Below are 7,500 nucleotides of genomic sequence, written 5' to 3' on the forward strand. Positions count from 1 at the left end.
GAACATGAACATGAACATGAACATGAACATGAACATGAACATGAACATGAACATGAACATGAACATGAACATGAACATGAACATGAACATGAACATGAACATGAACATGAACATGAACATGAACATGAACATGAACATGAACATGAACATGAACATGAACATGAACATGAACATGAACATGAACATGAACATGAACATGAACATGAACATGAACATGAACATGAACATGAACATGAACATGAACATGAACATGAACATGAACATGAACATGAACATGAACATGAACATGAACATGAACATGAACATGAACATGAACATGAACATGAACATGAACATGAACATGAACATGAACATGAACATGAACATGAACATGAACATGAACATGAACATGAACATGAACATGAACATGAACATGAACATGAACATGAACATGAACATGAACATGAACATGAACATGAACATGAACATGAACATGAACATGAACATGAACATGAACATGAACATGAACATGAACATGAACATGAACATGAACATGAACATGAACATGAACATGAACATGAACATGAACATGAACATGAACATGAACATGAACATGAACATGAACATGAACATGAACATGAACATGAACATGAACATGAACATGAACATGAACATGAACATGAACATGAACATGAACATGAACATGAACATGAACATGAACATGAACATGAACATGAACATGAACATGAACATGAACATGAACATGAACATGAACATGAACATGAACATGAACATGAACATGAACATGAACATGAACATGAACATGAACATGAACATGAACATGAACATGAACATGAACATGAACATGAACATGAACATGAACATGAACATGAACATGAACATGAACATGAACATGAACATGAACATGAACATGAACATGAACATGAACATGAACATGAACATGAACATGAACATGAACATGAACATGAACATGAACATGAACATGAACATGAACATGAACATGAACATGAACATGAACATGAACATGAACATGAACATGAACATGAACATGAACATGAACATGAACATGAACATGAACATGAACATGAACATGAACATGAACATGAACATGAACATGAACATGAACATGAACATGAACATGAACATGAACATGAACATGAACATGAACATGAACATGAACATGAACATGAACATGAACATGAACATGAACATGAACATGAACATGAACATGAACATGAACATGAACATGAACATGAACATGAACATGAACATGAACATGAACATGAACATGAACATGAACATGAACATGAACATGAACATGAACATGAACATGAACATGAACATGAACATGAACATGAACATGAACATGAACATGAACATGAACATGAACATGAACATGAACATGAACATGAACATGAACATGAACATGAACATGAACATGAACATGAACATGAACATGAACATGAACATGAACATGAACATGAACATGAACATGAACATGAACATGAACATGAACATGAACATGAACATGAACATGAACATGAACATGAACATGAACATGAACATGAACATGAACATGAACATGAACATGAACATGAACATGAACATGAACATGAACATGAACATGAACATGAACATGAACATGAACATGAACATGAACATGAACATGAACATGAACATGAACATGAACATGAACATGAACATGAACATGAACATGAACATGAACATGAACATGAACATGAACATGAACATGAACATGAACATGAACATGAACATGAACATGAACATGAACATGAACATGAACATGAACATGAACATGAACATGAACATGAACATGAACATGAACATGAACATGAACATGAACATGAACATGAACATGAACATGAACATGAACATGAACATGAACATGAACATGAACATGAACATGAACATGAACATGAACATGAACATGAACATGAACATGAACATGAACATGAACATGAACATGAACATGAACATGAACATGAACATGAACATGAACATGAACATGAACATGAACATGAACATGAACATGAACATGAACATGAACATGAACATGAACATGAACATGAACATGAACATGAACATGAACATGAACATGAACATGAACATGAACATGAACATGAACATGAACATGAACATGAACATGAACATGAACATGAACATGAACATGAACATGAACATGAACATGAACATGAACATGAACATGAACATGAACATGAACATGAACATGAACATGAACATGAACATGAACATGAACATGAACATGAACATGAACATGAACATGAACATGAACATGAACATGAACATGAACATGAACATGAACATGAACATGAACATGAACATGAACATGAACATGAACATGAACATGAACATGAACATGAACATGAACATGAACATATTTCTTCAGAATAAGGCATTAGTTCTTGTATTAGGAAAAGGAATATTATCGGACTGATATACAAGAACACACACGCGCGCACACACACACACACACACACACACACACACACATAGAGATAAAAACAGACGTAGAAGAGGCTAAGAAAAAAGTGAATCGATGTATTCTAAAATAAGATTGAGGAAGAAAGAAGAGGAATAGGAGAATTAGAAGTCGAAGTCGAAGTCGAAGTCGAAGTCAAAGTCGAAGACAAAAACGAAGACGAAGTCGAAGTCGAAGTCGAAGTCGAAGTCGAAGACGAAGACGAAGACGAAGACGAAGACGAAGACGACGACGACGACGACGACGAAGAAGTCGAAGTCGAAGTCGAAGTCGAAGTCGAAGTCGAAGTCGAAGTCGAAGTCGAAGTCGAAGTCGAAGTCGAAGTCGAAGACGAAGACGAAGAAGGAGGACGAGGACGAGGACGAGGACGAAGACGAAGACGAAGACGAAGAAGGAGGACGAGGACGAGGACGAGGACGAGGACGAAGACGAAGACGAAGACGAAGACGAAGTTGAAGTTGAAGTTGAAGTTGAAGTTGAAGTTGAAGTCGAAGTCGAAGTCGAAGTCGAAGTCGAAGTCGAAGTCGAAGTCGAAGTCGAAGTCGAAGTCGAAGTCGAAGTCGAAGTCGAAGTCGAAGTCGAAGACGAAGACGAAGAAGGAGGACGAAGATGCAGTCGAAGAAAAAATAATACTAATAAGAAAAGATAACCGCATATCGGGTCAATAACACATCAAAGGAAGACGCCGATGATCTAACGAAAGCATTCAAGAATTTCTCTGAACTTACTGCAGCATCCGGCTAAGGGTCACTTAGCTCTGGACATATTTCTCCTTCTTCTTCTCTTTCTACTTCTCTGCTTCCTTTTCTTTTTCTTCTTCTCCTTCTCCTTCTTATTATTTTTTTCTTATTATTTTTATCTTCTTTTTCTCTTTCTTTTTTATTCCTTTTTCTGTTTCTTTTTCTTCCTCTTCTTCTTCTGTCCTTTTCCTCTTTTTCTTTTTTCTTTCTTCTTCTCCTTCTCCTTCTCCTCCTCCTCCCTCTTTTTCTTTTTCTTCTTCTTCTTCTTCCCCATTTCTCCTTTCTTCTTTTTTTTTCGCTTTCTTTCTCCTCTACCATTTTTCTTTTCCTTTTTTTCATGTTCCTTCTCCGTCTCCTATTCTTCACTTCTTTTTCCTCTCCTTCCTCCTCCTACTTCTCTCTTGTTTCTACTCCTTCCTATTATATACTCTCCCTTCTTCCTTCTCTCTCTCCTTTTCATACTCTTTTCCTCATCTTCCTTCCCCTTTCCTCTTTCTCCTCCTCCCTCTCTGTTCCTCTTTCGTATTTTGTTTCTGATTGTTTCACCGTCTTTTATTTTCTTTCGTTCTTCTCCTCCTGTTCGTTTTTTTTGTATTATATATATATATATATTTTATTTATTTCTAATTTGAAAAGAGAAGAAAAAAAAATAAAATAGAGAGAAAAAGAAAGAAAATGAAGATTAAAAAATATTCAAAGAGAAGATAAACTGGTTTCATTATAAGATTGATGAGTTTATAACCAGTTTCAACGACAAGAAAAAAAAAAAGAGTTCTTGTAATGGTATATAACTTCCGGTTACATAAAGTTTGTTTATTAGCATAAAAGCCGTGATAAGGAGGGAAAAAAATGATTGAATTGATTATGGAACGATGCTTAAAGGGGAATTTGTTTTTGTTTTTTTTATTTGCATTTCTTCTCTCTTCCTGGTTTATTTATATAAGAAGAAAAAAGAAGAAGAGGAAGAGGAAGAGGAAAAAGAAAAGAAGAAGAAGAAGAAGAAGAAAAAGATGAAGATATGACTAGACAAAAGATGGACACACACACACACACACACACACACACACACACACACACACACACACACACACACACACACACACACACACATTTCTCTGTCAACCTCTCTCTTGCTCTCTCTGTCTCTCCCCCCCTCCCCCTCCCCCATTCCCCACCTCCGCCTCTCATTCTCCCATTCCCCCTCCGCCCCCCTCCCCCATTTCCTTCTCCGCCCCCTCCCCTATTTCCTTCTCCGCCCCCTCCCCCATTCCCCACCTCCGCCTCTCATTCTCCCATTCCCCCTCCGCCCCCTCCCCCATTCCCCACCTCCGCCTCTCATTCTCCCATTCCCCCTCCGCCCCCTCCCCCATTTCCTTCTCCGCCCCCTCCCCTATTTCCTTCTCCGCCCCCTCCCCTATTTCCTTCTCCGCCCCCTCCCCTATTTCCTTCTCCGCCCCCTCCCCTATTTCCTTCTCCGCCCCCTCCCCTATTTCCTTCTCCGCCCCCTCCCCTATTTCCTTCTCCGCCCCCTCCCCTATTTCCTTCTCCGCCCCCTCCCCTATTTCCTTCTCCGCCCCCTCCCCTATTTCCTTCTCCGCCCCCTCCCCTATTTCCTTCTCCGCCCCCTCCCCTATTTCCTTCTCCGCCCCCTCCCCTATTTCCTTCTCCGCCCCCTCCCCTATTTCCTTCTCCGCCCCCTCCCCTATTTCCTTCTCCGCCCCCTCCCCTATTTCCTTCTCCGCCCCCTCCCCTATTTCCTTCTCCGCCCCCTCCCCTATTTCCTTCTCCGCCCCCTCCCCTATTTCCTTCTCCGCCCCCTCCCCTATTTCCTTCTCCGCCCCCTCCCCTATTTCCTTCTCCGCCCCCTCCCCTATTTCCTTCTCCGCCCCCTCCCCTATTTCCTTCTCCGCCCCCTCCCCTATTTCCTTCTCCGCCCCCTCCCCTATTTCCTTCTCCGCCCCCTCCCCTATTTCCTTCTCCGCCCCCTCCCCTATTTCCTTCTCCGCCCCCTCCCCTATTTCCTTCTCCGCCCCCTCCCCTATTTCCTTCTCCGCCCCCTCCCCTATTTCCTTCTCCGCCCCCTCCCCTATTTCCTTCTCCGCCCCCTCCCCTATTTCCTTCTCCGCCCCCTCCCCTATTTCCTTCTCCGCCCCCTCCCCCATTCCCTTCTCCGCCCCCTCCCCTATTTCCTTCTCCGCCCCCTCCCCTATTTCCTTCTCCGCCCCCTCCCCTATTTCCTTCTCCGCCCCCTCCCCCATTCCCCACCTCCGCCTCTCATTCTCCCATTCCCCCTCCGCCCCCCTCCCCCATTCCCCACCTCCGCCTCTCATTCTCCCATTCCCCCTCCGCCCCCCTCCCCCATTCCCCACCTCCGCCTCTCATTCTCCCATTCCCCCTCCGCCCCCCTCCCCCATTCCCCACCTCCGCCTCTCATTCTCCCATTCCCCCTCCGCCCCCCTCCCCCATTCCCCACCTCCGCCTCTCATTCTCCCATTCCCCCTCCGCCCCCCTCCCCCATTCCCCACCTCCGCCTCTCATTCTCCCATTCCCCCTCCGCCCCCCTCCCCCATTCCCCACCTCCGCCTCTCATTCTCCCATTCCCCCTCCGCCCCCCTCCCCCATTCCCCACCTCCGCCTCTCATTCTCCCATTCCCCCTCCGCCCCCCTCCCCCATTCCCCACCTCCGCCTCTCATTCTCCCATTCCCCCTCCGCCCCCCTCCCCCATTTCCTTCTCCGCCCCCTCCCCTATTTCCTTCTCCGCCCCCTCCCCTATTTCCTTCTCCGCCCCCTCCCCTATTTCCTTCTCCGCCCCCTCCCCTATTTCCTTCTCCGCCCCCTCCCCTATTTCCTTCTCCGCCCCCTCCCCTATTTCCTTCTCCGCCCCCTCCCCTATTTCCTTCTCCGCCCCCTCCCCTATTTCCTTCTCCGCCCCCTCCCCTATTTCCTTCTCCGCCCCCTCCCCTATTTCCTTCTCCGCCCCCTCCCCTATTTCCTTCTCCGCCCCCTCCCCTATTTCCTTCTCCGCCCCCTCCCCTATTTCCTTCTCCGCCCCCTCCCCTATTTCCTTCTCCGCCCCCTCCCCTATTTCCTTCTCCGCCCCCTCCCCTATTTCCTTCTCCGCCCCCTCCCCTATTTCCTTCTCCGCCCCCTCCCCTATTTCCTTCTCCGCCCCCTCCCCTATTTCCTTCTCCGCCCCCTCCCCTATTTCCTTCTCCGCCCCCTCCCCTATTTCCTTCTCCGCCCCCTCCCCTATTTCCTTCTCCGCCCCCTCCCCTATTTCCTTCTCCGCCCCCTCCCCTATTTCCTTCTCCGCCCCCTCCCCTATTTCCTTCTCCGCCCCCTCCCCCATTCCCCACCTCCGCCTCTCATTCTCCCATTCCCCCTCCGCCCCCCTCCCCCATTCCCCACCTCCGATAACAACATAACAACATAAGCAACAACAGTAGCAGCAACAATAACAATAATATATACTAGAAAAAATCAATAAACATTCATGACTAAATCAATCAATCAACCTAACAGCAATGACACCATTACCATAATCAAAATAATCACCATAACTGCCATCACCATCACCATCATTTCCATCTCCATCTCCATCTCCATCTCCATCACCTTCCCTTCACCATCACCATCACCATCACCATCACCATCACCTTCACCATCACCATCACCATCACCATCACCATCACCATCTCCATCTCCATCTCCATCTCCATCTCCATCTCCATCACCATCTCCATCTCCATCTCCATCTCCATCTCAATCACCATCACCATCACCATCTCCATCTCCATCACCATCATCACCATAACCATAACCATAACCATCACAATCTCGATCTCGATCTCGATCTCGATCTCGATCTCCATCACCATCATCACCATCTCCATCACCATCACAATCTCCATCACCACCATCACCATTACCATCACCATTACCATCACCAACTTCAACAACAGCATCACCAATGACCTTCGACCCTGCATTCCAACATCACTATCCCCCACGGCTCTTCCTCACCGCACTATCAACACCATAATGTGACATTACACAACACCCTCTCCGCCGCTTTCGCCAACGCCAACAGAAGTTTTATCCCCAACTTTAGCAAAGGCCTGCGAAAGTGGTCTTACTCCCCAGTCATAGAAATCTGCTTCAAAATTCGAGAAAAGAAGAAAAATGGGAGACTGGAGATTGGATCAGTGTGTGGGGGTAAATAAGACGCATCTCTTTGC

The sequence above is a fragment of the Penaeus chinensis genome, chromosome 19, assembly GCF_019202785.1.
Source record: "Penaeus chinensis breed Huanghai No. 1 chromosome 19, ASM1920278v2, whole genome shotgun sequence".
NCBI classification, from domain to species: domain Eukaryota; kingdom Metazoa; phylum Arthropoda; class Malacostraca; order Decapoda; family Penaeidae; genus Penaeus; species Penaeus chinensis.